This window comes from Bubalus kerabau, chromosome 8, assembly GCF_029407905.1.
Source record: "Bubalus kerabau isolate K-KA32 ecotype Philippines breed swamp buffalo chromosome 8, PCC_UOA_SB_1v2, whole genome shotgun sequence".
NCBI lineage: Eukaryota > Metazoa > Chordata > Mammalia > Artiodactyla > Bovidae > Bubalus > Bubalus kerabau.
In genome coordinates, this window is record NC_073631.1 from 30,150,879 (window position 1) to 30,169,941 (window position 19,063).

General features: G+C 37.8%; 1 protein-coding gene across 1 annotated transcript in view; it reads left to right on the forward strand.

Moving 5' to 3' along the window:
• HDAC9 (histone deacetylase 9) overlaps window positions 1-19,063 on the forward strand; it is a 1,013,734-nt gene that overhangs the window by 567,277 nt on the left and 427,394 nt on the right. The window lies entirely within an intron of this gene.

Genomic DNA, 19,063 nt, shown 5'->3' on the forward strand with positions numbered 1-19,063 from the left:
AGAAGGAAATTAAAGATGGGTAGAGTTGAATAGGAATTTAGTGATTGAAGTGGATGGTCCGGGAGACATCTTCCTCTGACACTGAATATAGTCGCTTTTCTGCTACATCACAGTAAGAAGATTGCAAAGGATGCAGAATACTGGGAAGATTAGTTCTTATATTTTGTCATTTTCAGTTTCAATAGCAATCTTCTAATTTATATGTTCCAAAGAAAAGGTAGTTTTTAAAGGTGTCCCTTTCAGTTTTTCTGAATGAGGTGAGAGAAGAAAGTAACTTATTCAGCACTGATTCTGGGCCCAAAACTGCTCTGATTATGAGAGCACTGATATGAGACTCTCTGATTATGAGACTGTGGTTGCTTTCAAGGAGCCAAGAGACTTAGTGATTATCCCCCTAAGGCAAGCATCTTCTGTCTTCTGATTAACAAGCCCCTTCTATAATGTTCCAACACTCAAAATCAGTCCTTCGTCTAAAAAATGATTTTTTAAAAAAAGTAAAAATTTAAATAAATTATTCTTGTTTTTTCCATCCTTCTTTTGTTGTCAAAATTTGAACTTATTTCATCATCTATGTAAATGAGGTCAGAATAATGATATTATTAGTTATTCTCTTAGGTTATGATGTTATAGAAATGAATATATCATCTGATTCAGCTCTATTTCTCTTCTGTATCGGGCTTCCCTTGTGGCTCAGCTGGTAAAGAATCCACCTGCAATGCGGGTAGACCTGGGTTCCATCCCTGGGTTGGGAAGATTCCCTGGAGAAGGGAAAGGCTACCCACTCCAGTATTCTGGTCTGAAGAATTCCATGGGCTGTATAGTCCATAGGGTCCTAAAGAGTCGGATACGCCTGAGTGATTTTCACTTTCACTTCACTTTCACTTCTGTATCAGTATTTTAAAGAACACCAATGATTATAAATCTCCAAGTAAATGGATTTTTCTCAGATTTCCTTTTTATTTTTTGTGACTTTAAGCCTCACTGACCAACTGTTCCTCCTTTAAATGTTAATTTTATATGCTGTACTTCCGTTCATCTGGACTCTCTATTTTCATAACTATATCCTTCATATTTTAATGCCAGAAAACTTGGGATTTCTATAGTCCAGTTGTCTCTTCTCTGCATGTTGTTCCATTGTTTTAATTTCCCCATGTTTTAATTACCATCACTCCCCTAAAGGCTTTAATTCTAGTTCCTATTCATTCTAATCAATAGGTATCTCTGATGGTAGAGCTTACCCCAGCTTTCTCATTCCTACAGTGAACAGACTGATCAAAGCCATCTTGACATTTTTTAAGTTCTTTCATTTGTTATCTAAACCCACATCTGTAACTCTGAACCCTTTAGTGGATTCCAGGCTGACATTTCCAAGATGTGCTGCAGTTAGTTTAACCTACCAGACAGTCGGACACAACTGAGTGACTGAACTGAACTGAACTGAACCAGGTTTAAAAGTTGACCTCCCATCTTCCACATATAATCAAAACTATGGTTTTTCCAGTAGTCATGTATGGATGTGAGAGTTGAACCGCAAAGAAGGTTTAGTGCCGAAGAATGGATTCTTTCCAACTATGGTGCTGAAGAAGACTCTGTTGAGAGTCCCTTGGACAGCAAGGAGATCAAACCAGTCAATACTAAGGGAAATCAACTCTGAATATTCATTGGAAGAAGTGATGCTGAAGCTGAAGCTCCAATACTTTGGCCATCTAATGCGAAGAGCTGACTCACTTTCCCTGGTACTGGGAAACATTGAGGGCAGGAGGAGAAGGGGCAACAGAGGATGAGATGGTTGGATGGCATCATCGACTCAATGGACATGAGTTTGAGCAATCTCCGGGAGATAGTGAAGGACATGGAAGCCTGGCCTGCTGCAGTCCATGGGATCGCAAAGAATTGGACACAGCTGAGCGACTGAACAACATCCTCCACCTCAAAACTTGCTTATCACCCTGATTTTTCTCAGTTCTGCTAATACCTCTCCCCTAATTATGCAGGTTTGACTTTTGTTTTCCACTTTGGCTCCATCATCTTCTCTCTCCTGTTGTCCAATCCATCCCTGAGTTAAAAGCTTTCCCCCACCAGTTCTTTCTCTTTTTTAGTGTAGGAATCATCTTTTCTGATAAGTATTCTTTCTTTTCATAGTATCTAGTATATACAGCTTTCCACATAGCAAATGCTCAAGATATTTTTGTTAGAGGGAGCATCTCATTCTCTTTCTTGTCTATCTGTTGTTAGTACTTGTTCAGAAATGTTGAATCATAATTAAAGTCAATAAAATGAGAATCAGAGCAACATTCTCTTTTTTTCCACCCGTAGCTCAAGTACAACATTTAAATGACCTGAATTCGAATCTGCTGGTTAAAAAAACAGTGCTGTTCTTTGAGTGCTTATAGAACATAAATTCAGTGAAAATCTGCTCAAACCACAACTCTAATTAAAGGTTTTAGCTGCCAAATAATATATTCTGGTTAAAGCCAAGTTAGTATTAAGGAGTGTTTCATGAATAACAGCACAAGCTTTATACTTTGCTTTTGATTTTCTCATGGGAAACTCATGTAAAGGAGAGTGATACCTCCCTGTTGACTTTAACTTTTAGAAATGCAAAGCATGCTGAAATTGTACATAATTCTCTTCTAAAGAAAAGGAAATAGCATTTCAATGGTTTTCCTCAGTGTCTTATTGAGTTATGGTAGGGCACAATTATGTCTGTTAAATTGATTTACCAGATGGAAGGTTACATTTTATATTTAGCTGATTAAGTTGTAGGAGAGTAGAATTGTATCTCTTACCATAAAGATCATATATAAAAGTAAAAAATATTTTAATTAAGTATATTTTGAAAGTGACTAATTAGAGATTTAAACTGTTTCCCCCCCCCTTCTATTATTTACATTGCACCAAAAGGGGAAATTGTTCTTAGCAATGGGCTTTATACAGTTGTTATTGAGCTTAATAACTTAATATCTCAAAGGAATCTGCCTTAAAAAAAAAAATGTTCCCACTTGAATGAGTTTTGGAAATTGATTGCTTTTGAAGCTATTTAGAATATAGAAAGTACTCAGCATTTGGGGGTTAAAATAAATGATCCTTAACTTACACCCTTACGGAAGATTAACAGAAAAATTTTAAAGAGATAAGTTACATTTTTCTCTTTTGCTTTCTTTGTTGGATTATTTTACAAATAAGTAAATATATTAATTAAAATCTTACCTTTGTATAAAAATGATATCTGATATAGTGTTAAATATTAATTTTAAGCAAATTATTTTCTTGGTATTTCTGCTAAATGATGGGCATATATCATTAATAGTTTTCTTTAATATTCTACTTTCTTACCTAAAACAAACAAACTATATATATATAGCACATACATATATATATATAGCACATACATATATATATAGAATATATATATAGCACAGTGAAATCTGATCTAGTCAGAACCAGTATTTCAGAATATTCAGAATTCCAAAGTAGTGCCAGGTTTGGGATCCTTTAGACTGCTCTATTGACTTCTTATGGCTCCTGTAATAAATTAGCACAAACTTAGTTACTTAAAACAACACATATTTATTATCTTACTGTACTTGGAGCAAGTCTGTCTCCTTGCTTTTTCCAGTTTCTGGAGGTTGCCCACACTCTCTGGCTTCTGGCCCCCTCTCCATCTTCAAATCCATCAATGACTAGTTGGTCTTTGTTGCAGTGTATCACTCTGATACTTCTGCCTTTTCCATATTTTCAGAGAACCCTTGTGATTATATTCAGTTTAGTTCAGTTCAGTCGCTCAGTCGTGTCTGACTCTTTGCGACCCCATGAATCGCAGCAGGCCAGGCCTCCCTGTCCATCACCAACTCCCAGAGTTCACTCAAACTCACGTCCATCGAGTCGGTGATGCCATCCAGCCATCTCATCCTGTGTCGTCCTCTTCTCCTCCTGCCCCCAATCCCAGCATCAGAGTCTTTTCCAATGAGTCAGCTCTTCGCATGAGGTGGCCAAAGTATTGGAGTTTTAGCTTTCACATCAGTCCTTCCAAAGAACACCCAGGACTGATCTCCTTTAGAATGAACTGGTTGGATCTCCTTGCAGTCCAAGGGACTCTCAAGAGTCTTCTCCAACACCACAGTTATATTAGCCCACCTGAAAAATCCAGGATAATCTCATCTTTAAACTTGCTGATTAGCAATCTTAAATCCATTTGCAATCTTAATATCTTTTTACCTTGTAATGTGATAGTCACAAGTTCTGGGAAGTAGGACATAGACTTCTTTGCCCTGGGAACATTATTCTGCCTAACACAACTCCAGCATTTATTGTTTGTAAATTTTTTGTTGATGGCCATTTTGACTGGTATAAGGTGTTATCTCCTGGCAGTTTTGATTTGCATTTCTCTAATAATTAGCAGTGTTGGGCATCTTTTCATGGGCCTCTCAGCCATCTGTATGTCTTCTTTGGAGAAATGTCTATTTAGGTCTTCTGCCCGTTTTTTGATTGGGCTGTTTGTTTTTATGATATTGAGCTACATGAGCTGCTTGTTGGTTGCATCATTTGCAAATATTTTCTCCTGTTCTGTGGGTTGTCTTTTTTGTTTGTTTGTTTTACTTATGGTTTCCTTTGCTGTGCAAAAGCTTTTGAGTTTAATTAGGTCTCCTTGGTTTATTTTTGTTTTTATTTCTATTACTCTGGGAGACCGATTAACAAAGATGCTGTTGTGATTTATTTTCAGAGAGAGTTCTGCCTGTGTTTTCCTCTAAGAATTTGATGATATCCAGTCTTACGTTTCGGAGAAGGCAATGGCACCCCACTCCAGTACTCTTGCCTGGAAAATCCCATGGATGGAGGCGCCTGGCAGGCTGCAGTCCATGGGGTCATGAAGAGTCGGACATGACTGAGCGACTTCACTTTCACTTTTCACTTTCATGCATTGGAGAAGGAAATGGCAACCCACTCCAGTGTTCTTGCCTGGAGAATCCTAGGCATGGCAAAGCCTGGTGGGCTGTCATCTATGGGGCCTCACAAAGTCAGACATGACTGAAGAGACTTAGCAGCAGCAGCAGCAGTCTTACATTTAGGTCTTAATCAATTTTGAGTTTATTTTTGTGTATGATGTTAAATAGTGTTCTAAATTCATTTTTTACATATTTACACATCCAGTTTTCCCAGCACCATTTTTTGAAAAGATTGTCTTTGCTCCATTGTATAGTCTTGCATTCTTTGTCATAGATTGATTCACCATAGGTGTGTGACTTTATTTCTGGACTTTCTATCCTATTTCATTGATCCATATTTCTATTTTTTTTCCTAGTACCATACTAGTTTCAAGACTGGAACTTTGTAGTATAGTATGAAGTTAGGGAGCCTGATTCTTCCAGCTCTGCTTTTCTTTCTCAAAATTACTTTGGCTATTCGGGGTCTTTCGTGTCACTGTGCAAATTTTAAGATTTTCTTATTCTAGTTCTGTGAAAAATGCCATAGGTAATTTGGTAGGAATTGCTTTGAGTCTGTAGATTGCTTTGGTTAATATAGTCATTTTCACAGTATTGATTCTTCCAATCCAAGAACATCATATATCTTTCCATTAGTGTTGTCTCCAATTTCTTTCATTACTGTCTTAGAGTTTTCAGAGTACAGGTCCTTTGGGTGACTGCTTTTACATGGTTATAACTGGACAAGTCAGAAGAAAATGAAGTAAACACATGAAATAAAAGCTAGAGAATGATGGTACAGTTTTATGGGAGTGAGCTAAAAATTTTCAGATAACATCAGAGACAAAAATTTCAAAGTCATATATTTGAAGAAAGTAGGTTGTACAGCGTCTAAAATTTGATGGTGATTTACTCTGTTTACTATTTTAATCAATACTCTTAAACTCTTTAAAGTCAGAAGAATGGATATTATTGTCCATATTTTCAGGCAGGAAAATTGAGGCACAGAGACATTGGATAATAATAAAACTTGACCCAAGTCACATAGTTATTATCACAGTCAAGACTTGAAAATAGCTCCAGACTCTTAGGAGTATAAACAAGGTAAGTTAATGCTGATAGCACAAATGTATACAATAAAGTTTAGATTTATGGTGATACTCAAGTAGTTATCAGAAGATTGGTATTAGTTTTCCAACCATACAATCCTGACTGTCAGAGTTTCTGGAAAGAATTATGTGCTGTTCTACCATGTGCCCCCATCAAATATAGGGTCACCCCAGTGCAGATCTATAGGAGATAAATAAAACTATGAAATATGCATGAAATATTACACTGCATACTTCACAGTTTTATTTGTCTCCTATACTAGATGTATTATTTTTTAATTATGTGTTTATTTATTTAGGGCAGTGCTGAGTCTTCTATTATTTATTTTTTTATTTATTTATTTGGGGTTGTGCTGTGTGAGCTTTCCTCTATTTGTGACAAGCTTCTAACTAAACTAATTAGTTTATTACTGAAAGAAGATTAATAGCATAAGTAATTAATTTTGAATTTTAAGTATGAAATTTTAGAACTCAAGAGGACTTTTAGAAACATGCCCCTAGTCTAGTTTGTTTTATTGAAGTGATAATTCAAAATTTTGCTTTATTTTCAGAATACAGATTTTCAAAATTTATTTCTGCTTTTACGTAAATAAAATTTCTTACATTTGAAAAAATAAAGCATATAAGGGAATTAACATAGAAAGGTATTTTGTATGTGATGTGGATTTCCTTGACTCCAAACATGGTATTTTTGATGCTTGCCAGACAAATGAAATTCCTCTGGCATTCCACAGCTGATCTATAAGGCCTCTTGCCATGCAGTTCAACATCAAGAAATTCTTACAAATTAGAAAAGCTGAAGTTCAGCTAGTTCTCATCTCAACAACATTTAAAACCCAGTCTTTTACTCGAAGTTTCCTTTCATGTTTGAATATATGGGAACATTTCTTTTTTTCATTCAACAACTATAAAGACACACCATGAATCTATGTCATTGTTCGGTGCTGAGAGAAGACACAAAATTAATTAATGCATTTGCTGTCCCAGGTGATATGTGTGGTAGAGTAGTTTCAGTGAAAAAATGTTAAAGCCATATTGCAGTGGCTTGAAGTTAGAAAATGGTGGTGGCAAGTGTCAGATCAGATCAGATCAGATCAGTCGCTCAGTCGTGTCCAACTCTTTGCGACCCCATGAATCACAGCACGCCAGGCCTCCCTGTCCATCACCAACTCCTGGAGTTCACTCAGACTCACGTCCATCGAGTCAGTGATGCCATCCAGCCATCTCATCCTCTGTCGTCCCCTTCTCCTCCTGCCCCCAATCCCTCCCAGCATCTTTTCCAATGAGTCAACTCGTCACATGAGGTGGCCAAAGTAATGGACTTTCAGCTTTAGCATCATTCCTTCCAAAGAAATCCCAGGGCTGATCTCCTTCAGAATGGACTGGTTGGATCTCCTTGCAGTCGAAGGGACTCTCAAGAGTCTTCTCCAACACCACAGTTCAAAAGCATCAATTCTTCGGCACTCAGCCTCCTTCACAGTCCAACTCTCACATCCATACATGACCACAGGAAAAACCATAGCCTTGACTAGACGGACCTTTGTTGGCAAAGTAATGTCTCTGCTTTTGAATATGCTATCTAGGTTGGTCATAACTTTCCTTCCAAGGAGTAAGCGTCTTTTAATTTCATGGTTGCAGTCACCATCTGCAGTGATTTTGGAGCCCAGAAAAATAAAAGTCTGACACTGTTTCCACTGTTTCCCCATCTATTTCCCATGAAGTGGTGGGACTGGATGCCATGATCTTCGTTTTCTGAATGTTGAGCTTTAAGCCAACTTTTTCACTCTGCACTTTCACTTTCATCAAGAGGCTTTTTAGTTCCTCTTCACTTTCTGCCATAAGGGTGGTGTCATCTGCATATCTGAGGTTATTGATATTTCTCCCGGCAATCTTGATTCCAGCTTGTGCTTCTTCCAGTCCAGCGTTTCTCATGATGTACTCTGCATATAAGTTAAATAAACAGGGTGACAATATACAGCCTTGATGAACTCCTTTTCCTATTTGGAACCAGTCTGTTGTTCCATGTCCAGTTCTAACTGTTGCTTCCTGACCTGCATACAAATTTCTCAAGAGGCAGATCAGGTGGTCTAGTATTCCCATCTCTTTCAGAATTTTCCACAGTTTATTGTGATCCACACAGTCAAGGGCTTTGGCATAGTCAATAAAGCAGAAATAGATACTTTTCTAGAACTCTCTTGCTTTTTCTATGATCCAGCAGATGTCGGCAATTTGATCTCTAGTTCCTCTGCCTTTTCTAAAACCAGCTTGAACATCTGGAAGTTCATGGTTCACATATTGCTGAAGCCTGGCTTGGAGAATTTTGAGCATTACTTTACTAGCGTGTTAGATGAGGGCAATAGTGCAGTAGTTTGATCATTCTTTGGCATTGCCTTCTTTGGGATTGGAATGAAAACTGACCTTTTCCAGTCCTGTGGCCACTGCTGAGGTTTCCAATTTTGCTGGCATATTGAGTGCAGCACTTTCACAGCATCATCTTTCAGGATTTGGAATAGCTCAACTGGAATTCTATCACCTCCGCTAGCTTTGTTCGTAGTGATACTTTCTAAGGCCCACTTGACTTCACATTCCAGGATGTCTGGCTCTAGGTCAGTGATCACACCATCATGATTATCTGGGTCGTGAAGATCTTTTTTGTACAGTTCTTCTGTGTATTCTTGCCATCTCTTCTTAATATCTTCTGCTTCTGTTAGGTCCATACCATTTCTGTCCTTTATCGAGCCCATCTTTGCATGAAATGTTCCTTTGGTATCTCTGATTTTCTTGAAGAGATCTCTAGTCTTTCCCATTCTGTTGTTTTCCTCTATTTCTTTGCATTGATTGCTGAGGAAGGCTTTCTTATCTCTTCTTGCTATTCTTTGGAACTCTGCATTCAGATGTTTATATCTTTGCTTTTCTCCTTTGCTTTTCGCTTCTCTTCTTTTCACAGCTATTTGTAAGGCCTCCCCAGACAGCCATTTTGCTTTCTTGCATTTCTTTCCCATGGGGATGGTCTTGATCCCTGTCTCCTGTACAATGTCACGAACCTCATTCCATAGCTCATCAGGCACTCCATCAGACCTAGACCCTTAAATCTATTTCTCACTTCCACTGTATAATCATAAGGGATTTGATTTAGGTCATACCTGAATGGTCCAGTGGTCTTCCCTACTTTCTTCAATTTAATCTGAATTTGGCAATAAGGAAGGAGTTCATGGTCTGAGCCACAGTCAGCTCTTGGTCTTGTTTTTGTTGACTGTATAGAGCTTCTCCATATTTGGCTGCAAAGAATACAATCAATCTGATTTCAGTGTTGACCATCTGGTGATGTCCATGTATAGAGTCTTCTCTTGTGTGTTGGAAGAGGGTGTTTGTTATGACCAGTGCATTTTCTTGGCAAAGTGCATTTTCTTGCCCTGCTTCATTCCGTATTCCAAGGCCAAATTTGCCTGTTGCTCCAGGTGTTTCTTGACTTCCTACTTTTGCATTCCAGTCCCCTATAATGAATAGGACATCTTTTTGGGGTGTTAGTTCTAAAAGGTCTTATAGATCTTCATAGAACTGTTCAGCTTCTTCAGCGTTACTGGTTGGGGCATCCAAGTCTATGCCCCAACCAGTGGCAAGTGTAAGGCTACTTAAAAAAAAAAAAAAAAAAAAAAAAACAAAAAACTTTACTGTGAATTAAAGTATAAATGCAGAGAGTAGCTAATAATATCTGTATCTCAGGGGGGCTTATTTTTATTTGAATGGGAAAAGATCTTAGCATGTCTACATGCTAAGAAGAAAGCCAACATAAGAGGGAGTGTAAAGATACAGATTGAATAACCTCTGTTAGCATATTGAGTTATGTTGGTATAATTGCCTAATTTAGCTAAATTTTGCTTGACATTTATTTTTGAAGCCTTATCTTCATTTAGTATCGCTTCCTCCTCCCCTCCCCCCCCAACCTGGCTAGTGTATTTAATCTCCATCCCTTGAATTTGCGAATATCTTCCCCTGGACAGGGTTGCTTCCTCTGCCTGGAACTGAGCTTCCCTCCCACCTCTACCTGTCAGAATCTCCCTCAATCCCCAGGACTTACCCTCCAGGGAAAGGAATCCCTGCCTCCCAGCTCCAAGGCTCCTCTTACACCTGTCATGTGGCAGTGATCACATTTAGTGTGTTATTTGTTCTTGCTAGGCCATGAATGCCCGGTAGGAAAAATCTCTCTAGTCTATCTTTTGAGAAGTTGCCTCAGCACTTATCCACACCCCTTTTCCCATTCATTGATTCGTTTGTTCAGTAAATAACTAATGAATTTGACCTATGTAGTAGGCACTGTATAAGTGCTGAATAAACAGTGGAAACATAGCTAGATATGGTCCCACTCCTCACAGAACTTTGCAACTTTGGTTCTCAGTATTATTTAATAACTCTTAACTAAATAAACAATGAAACCAACTGAACAGAATGTTGAATTTAACTATAAAAGTGATGAATTATCTCATCATTTATTATTATTTGTTTCTATCCAGAATCACAGTATTTGATTAAAATATTTTATCTGTTAAAAATGGTAATTTGTGCTTTAAATGTCATAAAAATTTTTGAAATAATTATTTGTTCTTCTGTCCTAGTATTAAGCACAAAAACAAACCCCAGCACTGAGTAAGCAGTTTGTGTATCCATCACTCAGTAGAGTTTTTCAGGGTGCTGCCTACGCCAGCTGAGCATTAGGCACTGTGGAGAAAACTGCAAGGAAAAGGAAACAGAGTTCAACACAAAGTGCTGCTCTTGGATTGAGGAAGCTCAGGGCTCTGTCATGGGCTTTCAGCTTTAGAGGTGCCTGCTCTGGCTCAGGAGTTGAAGCATTCATAGATGCTAAGGGAGAATGCCAGCAAGAGCTAATAACCCTTCTGTTCTAGGCTGAGCTTCTGTTTCCCAGAAAAAGTGAAAAATGAAAGTGTTAGTTGCTCAGTTGTGTCTGACTCTTTGTGACCCCATGGACTGTAGCCCACCAGCCTCCTCAGTCCATGGAATTCTCCAGGCAGGAATACTGGAGTTGGTAGCCATTCTCTTCTGCAGGAGATCTTCCTGACCCAGGGATCCAACCTGGGTCTCCCACATCATGGGCAGATTCTTTACCATCTGAGCCACCAGGAAAGCTCAACCTCCATATTGTTCTCACATGCCTCTCTGAGACCTGCTTCCCAGGTCTCTGTAATACTCCTTGCCCTTTATGGTGATTGATTTTCCCCCCTAATCATAAGAACGTGTCATTGTTGTTTTCATATGTGAGGAACCTAAGAATATTTCCATTAATGGGAGGAAATACTCAGAAATATACACATGGCTTCACAGTGATGTGTCCCACTGTTCTGTCTTTGAAAGTAAAACATTGTAGATCACCTAAGTGACCAATGTTATCAAAGGCTTAAATAAAATGGTACGCACTCACATGTATAGGTGGCTAAGTAATACATGGCATATCCTCATAATGTATTTTTAGAAGAATATATAATTGGAAAAGATTCATGATAAAATTTTAAATGAAAGTGGAATAAATAACCATTTTAAAGACTATATAATTACTGGAGAAAAACTCATAATGCATTAAGTGAAGAAACAGGATCTCATTTTCAAATACTTTTATATATATAACACAAAAGAAACATTATAGTAGGGTATACTCATTTCCTATTTCCAAAATGCATCCCATTTCCAAAAATTTCAAACATGTATGAAATTTTGAGATGTATGTATGATTCACAAAATTAGAAGAAAGCAATAAATGTCATTATAAAATAAATACACTATAAATTGATTAATATTTACCAGTGTACTTTTTGAAAAAGAATAATTCTCTTTAAACAAATAGTGTCATAATTGATATGTTGTCAATAAGAGAATGAATGGATGTCTACATTAGTATTTCTGAATACTATTATAGTTTTTCCAGGAAATTGCATTTATATATTGCCATAAATGTGGCTAGCTATTAAAAGCTAAAATTTCCCAATAAATGATTTTTTAAAAAACTTTTACATATGAAATATATAAAACTGGTTGTAATTAAAAAGATTTAGACTAGAAATTTTGTCCCTTGATATCAAAATGCATAAAATCTGATTCATAACATTAAATATTCATGTTATCGAAGCCCCTCAAGAAGCATAAGTTGTGTTAGATATAATGTCGTGTTCTGAATGCTAATTTTAAAAATCCGTAGGCTTGGTTTAATTATAATATTTTTTAATTAGAGTAACCTATATTTTTAGATCAACTTTAGAGAATTTACACATGTCCCCAGAGTGTCAGTTCATAATTGTAATGACTGTTTGGTTGAACAGTTCACATGTGACTAGGCATGCTACAGTGTTAGCATAAAAGAGAGAAATGACTTGGGTAGAAACTATTCCAGGAAAGCTAATCTTCAGAAAGGACATTCCAAATAGAGTGAATGAGTGATAGATTATGCCTGCTTGGTTCCAAGTGACAGAATGTCATAATACAGAAATGCCAAGATAGGCCTCTGGGTGGGAAATAGCAGGTGAAATCTGGGGAGAGGGGGGTTAGGTGGATAAGCTGACAAATATCTAGTCCTGCAAAGAAGAATAGACAGTGTCAGAGAAGGGATGTGACACTCACAATGGAGCCCAAAATTTCCCCTATGATTGTGGTATTAAATGTGCAGGTGAAATAGTTGAATATCCCCAATATTCATTAATATAAAGGTGCATTTCTTAATCTAGTACTTAATCTTGATAAATCATTAGTAATTTTAATTAGTAATATCAGTATCCATTACTCAATGAAAAATCTTTTCTCCTATGATCACCTCTCTTATGAGAATTAAGAACTTCTTTACACCATGATATGTGTTTATTGAATTTTTTTCTAAACTGTTGGTGTAAAGAATATTCACAAATTAGGATTAAAAATGAATAAAGACAAGATGCACAAAGTAGGTAATCATTCTTAGTAAATGGTAGTATATTTAAGACACACAGTAAATTGAGTAGAAATTATAAACAGGGAAATAAAAGAAGTGAGGAAAATGGAAAAGGTCAATCAGTAAACATAAAGTATTTTAAATATACTGAGTGGAAGATCAGAAAAGGACCACTGTTACTTTTGTTGTTATTATAGATAATTCTGCCCTAGGCAAAAGGAATAAACCACTTGTAGCCTTCTGTCTTTGTGCATGCATGCTAAGCTGCTTATCTTTTAATTTTATTCATTCTTAGTCTTATATATGTACAGAATTATGCATTCATTTATTCAACATCTATCTATTGACCAACTTTTTTGTGATGGCCAGTCAGTTGAACTAGGAACTTCATTCAACCCCTTTAATCTTCCACCATAGTGTATCTATATATATCATCTCCAATAGATGACAAAATAGCTCATGGAGATCCCAAAACTCACCCAGGATTGCTGGGTGTTAGTACGTGAACTAGTTAGCACTGAAATCTGAGTCTACCGTCTGTCTGTGTCAGAGACCTGTTTGCCTCTACAAAAGATAGCTTCTGTGTTTGTATGTGTGTACATATGCGAAGTGACACTCCCACACTCACAGACGCACTCCACACATCAATCTCGTAGTGAAATGACAAGTCTGGACCTTATGACTTACTGTGCTTTAGAATCTTAATTTTTTAACCTTTGTGTCTGCTACCTAACTTTACTGCTTTTCTCATTATTTTCACACCCTTTGACACCTAAGTTCATTTTGAAATAGGGAGATCTGTATGAGAAGAAAAGATTTCAAATACATTTAACTCGTGAGGCATTTTTCACATATTTTCTGTTTCCTTTGTTCACTTGTTTTTTAAGCAAAAAGAGAAAAAAGTTTTAGTTCTCTCATCTTTAATATTTTTTCATTTAAATAATGATAATTTTTCATGCAGTGTTTTCATCTCAGCAAACAAATACATTCAGTGGGCGCACACACTAAAAGTTTGCCTTATGTTTTTGTGATTAATTGAGATGTAGAGAGTGATAGGTGTTGGGCAAAAATAGAAAGGCAATTAGTGCAACTAGGCATGAAATACATTCAAATACAAGCAAAATGTCTCCCCAGTTAGTGATCTCTTTCTCGGCTCTTGAGGATTTTCATCCCATTAGTAAGTCACTGGAATAGAAATCTTCAGTCTTTGGGGAGACCAGAGCATTGCAAATGGAATTAACTCTTAACTGCAAACTGAGTCAGCACAATAGGTTATTAATTCTACTTCCTGGGTATATGTCATGCTGAGTTCGGTGTGTGGGCTTCTGAAATGTTAGGAGTGAGTTTATAAAGCATTATGAGGACTAAATGATGGTTATTTATCATTCCAACCTTGGCCTTCACCACCAAGAACTAATACTTCTGGTGACTCAAAATCAGAAGTGAAATACAGGCGAAAGTTTTTGCTGAAACCCATAGACTTGGCCTTTTACTTAGAAAAGTTGTGTTTGTATATTTTGAGAAAATAAATTTATGTTGCACTTTATAGAATATCCGTGATTGCTAGTTTTTACAAGCCTATGTCCTCAATTGATAAATATATCACTATGTCTCAAATGTTACCCTGTTGAGAACTGGAATTCAGACTTTTTCTGCACATTTTCATAGCCAATGGAAGTTAACTAGCTTTGATTTGAACGTTTTAAAATAAAATTCTAAATTTAAAATATATTGAAATATTTATTATTTTAAGCTACCTGTAGCACTCCCTGGTTTCTGATAATCATTTTTTCTTCTGATACTCTCCTACATCCTCTTTGAGAATCTCCAAGATATCATTATCCCCTTTATTTCTCTCTGTGTAGAACAATTATTAACATCCTCCGTTTCCTGATTACTTACCCCAGAGTTTTCACACTTGGCCATACCATTTGGGTCCAGATAATTCTTTGTTGTGGGGCTGTCCTGTGCATAGTAGGATGTTTAGCAACATCCCTGGGCTCCACCCACTACATTCCTGTAGCAACTCCCCATACTGACAATCAGAGTATCTCCAGACATTGCCAGACGTCCCTGGTGTCAATATCTTTGCCAACTGAGAACCACTGGTTTATCTTCTAGATATTATTTTGTTTGACTCCACGATAACTTTGCAAAATATGTACAACTGTGTTACTCAGAGTTTTGGCAAGTAACAGAACTCACATGATGTGGGTCATAGGCTTTTATGAAGGGACTGCTTACAACAGCTTGGGAATGTTGAGGCACCCAGAAAATAGCTACAGCAGGAAGCCATTCCCACCCCTAGTGCTGAAGAAGCACAGAGAAGAAATAAGGCTGCTAGAGTGCTGGGAAAGCTGGAACCATGGAACGGAGCCTTCAAGAGGGAGATGAAATCAGGAAGAGACAAAGCTAAACCACATGATGCAGCACTATAGCAGAGAGAGCATAGGATACCTGATCTCGAACTCCTTAATTCTTCGATCACTGGCCAGTCTTACCAGTAGGCTGAGTCCAAACAAGACCCAACCAGCAAAGGAATGGGGTGATGCAACCCCAGGATTTGGTCTTGTGATCTCAGAGAAAGAAGGAAAGTGCAATCTATTGGGACATATGGAGGAAAAAAGAAGGAAAAACAAACTATCTCCATTTTAACATGAGAAACTGAGATTTAAAGATATAAAGTAATTCATCCAAAGTCAAATACCAAATGCATAAACAGGCACTTTGAAGCACATCTATTTCACTCCATAAACTACAATGGTATCTTCATAGCCAACTTTCATGAATGAGCAGACTGATAGTAGATGGTAGATGCGAAACCAAAATCCCGTTTTCATACCTTCTCTGATGTCCACTTTTTTTTTTAATGTTGACTATAGAAAGCTATTTAAAAGATGAATATCCAGCTTATTCTCAAATAGATACATAGGAACAAAAGCTTTCTGCTGACCTGTGAAGTCATTTTCTGAAAAGCTTATGGAATTCTAGGTTTCCTGTAGAATGTTTAAGTGGCACATCCTGGTTTACCAAGCTGTTGTCACATTTTCATCTTTACTGCAGATATTCCCCCCCAGCTAGTGCAATGTGTGAGGAGAAGAAGACTAGACTGGGTATCAGGGAATTTGGGGCTCAGTCCCGGCTCTGTCATTCCTACCCTGGCAGTAGCAGCAATAATAAAAATTACCTAAACCAAAATCACTGCAGATGGTGACTGCAGCCATGAGATTAAAAGACGCTTGCTCCTTGGAAGAAAAGCTATGACCTACCTAGATGGCATATTAAAAAGCAGAGACACTACTTTGCCAACAAAGGTCCATCTAGTCAAGGCTATGGTTTTTCCAGTGGTCATGTATGGATGTGAGAATTGGACTATAAAGAAAGCTGAGCACCGAAGAATTGGTGGTGTTGGAAAAGACTTTTGAGAGTCTCTTGGACCGCAAGGAGATCCAACCAGTCCATCCTAAAGGAAATCAGTCCTGAATATTCATCGGAAGGACTGATGCTGAAGCTGAAACTCCAATACTTTGGCCACCTGATGTGAAGAACTGACTCATTGGAAAAGACCCAGATGCTGGGAAAGATTGAAGGTAGGAGGAGAAGGGGATAACAGAGGATGAGATGGTTGGTTGGTATCACCGACTCAATGGACGTGAGTTTGAGCAAGCTCCAGGAGTTGGTGATGGACAGGGAAGCCTGGCGTGCTACAGTCCATGGGGTCGCAAAGAGTTGAACACGACTGAGCAACTGAATTGAACCAAAACCTTTTTCTTCCCTTTGGCATTCACCCAGATCTTCATAGTTATTCTTAAGTATCTAATCCTGTGGCCAAAGTTCTGTGAAATAAGGAAGAAGTTAGAGTTTCACATTTGAACCCATAAATGTAGAGCCAGGCTCAGAAAGTGCTAAAAATCACACTGAAAATCTCATATGTGGGATGTGTGGTCCCGATTCCACATATTCCTGCTGAAACATGGTGCTTTTTCTACTCCATCTTTGAAGTAATGAATCAATTAGTTTACTCCCTCTGGAGAGCCAGTCTGTAACATCTGAATCCATTAGACTTCATCATAAAGTCATGTCTAGATCAAGATCTAAGAATCTGTGATTTTTATCCTAGGCTTATAAACAAGATAACAGCAGATGCCAATATATTAATAGTTAGCATGTAGGAATTCATTTTTTTTATTTGAAATGGAATATATTTATTAACCTACAACTTATCGGAGACAAAATTGGTGTTTTTAAAGGCATTTAAAAATAAATATATGGGGGTGGGTGTGTGTATGTTAGTCACTCAGTCGTGTCCGACTCTTTGCGACCCCATGGTCTGTAGCCCGCCTGGCTCCTCTGTCCATGGAATTCTCCAGGCAAGGATACTGGAGTGGGTAGCCATTCCCTACTCCAGGGGAATCTTCCCAACCCAGGAATCAAACCTGGGTCTCCTGCATTGTAGGCGGATTCTTTTCCATCTGAGCCACCAGGGAAGCCCAGGGTGGGGATCTAATTGAAATAGTATATAGTTCCATCTTTTCCCCTTTATTCGCAGGCATGTTGCATGCTAGTAATTCAGATTCAGTCTTATTTGCTAAAATCAAGTGGGTTAAGGAAAGTCTGCACTCCTGGAAAGTCTGGCAAGAACTTTAATCCTTCCCCCAAACTATTACCCTACTTTGCTTCAAGGTGGGAGGCCCAGGAAGTAAGACCTTTGTGGTCTCTAGTCACTGAGCTTCTTGTACTCACTCCTAATTTCTACCCTTATCTCCTGTCCATTTTCTACTTTTACAATATTTCCAGGTCCCCATTTTTTTTTTTTTACATTTTTAGTGTTTGGGGGCATAAAATCAGCTGTAAACCTCCCCCCCCCTCAATTTAACTTTTTAATTTTCTCTAGCCAGTTCCAAGAAAATCTAGGATTCTCAGTCCAAGGTAGATCTAAATAAAGAGGGGTGAGTGAGAGAAGAACAAAGAGGAAACTAAAGTATTTGATACCAAAAATAAATAAATGAGTAATAGAAGATTGTAAATTCTACTTTTGATATCCTCTGTAGTTGGGCAGAACTATAAAATTCCTTCAAAGAAATCATTTTATCTGCTCCAGAATTCTAGCTACATTATAACATTGTTCCTGATATAGGTGATTAGTAATGCTTTGGAAAATCAGTTCTATATTTGTTCTGCTGTTCCTACATAAAGAAAGGTTGAAGAGCAGTATTTTCAGTGTTAGAAGATTACACGTGAGCTAGGTTATCTGGGTACAGATGCTGGCTTCATCATCCCTTTTTACTTTGATGACTTTGGGCAAGTTACTTACATCTCCATGTTTTGGTTTCCTCACTGATACAATCAAAGTGTAAGTAGACTCTGTCCAATTAGATTTTCTGTGGTTAAAGAAGGTAATATTGACAAAGATTTCAGGACAGTAGTGGAACATGCTGCTGCTGCTGCTTAGTCGCTTCAGTTGTGTCCGACTCTGTGTGACCCCATAGACAGCAGCCCACTAGTCTCCCCCGTCCCTGGGACTCTCCAGGCAAGAACACTGGAGTGGGTTGCCATTTCCTTCTCCAATGCATGAAAGTGAAAAGTCAAAGTGAAGTCACTCAGTCGTGTCCGACTCCCAGCAACCCCATGGACTGCGGCCCACCAGGGTCCTCTGTCCATGGGATTTTCCAGGCAAGAGTACTGGAGTGGGGTGCCATTGCCTTCTCCAGTGGAACATAGTGATCACTATATAAATGTTAGTTGTCTTCAGAAGCATTGTTTTCCTAATTATCATCATCACCACAACCTCCATCATCATTGATTTCTACTACAGAATCAATCCAATGTTTCCATTCTTCTGAAGTACAATCACTTCAAAACTTAATGCATGAAGATAAATTATAGAGCATCACTCTTTAGAATAATATAACCAAAGAAACACATATGTATGAATAATGTATTTTGTATTTTGGAATATATAACCTAACTCAGAACTTTATCTATAAGACTTGGCCACCCTTCCTTTCTAATTGACTGTGTATTCACTGTATACGAGGGTTTACTCATAGTGATTCTACTTGGTTTGTGTTATTATACCAAGTGTATTTTCCCAGGATTTCAGG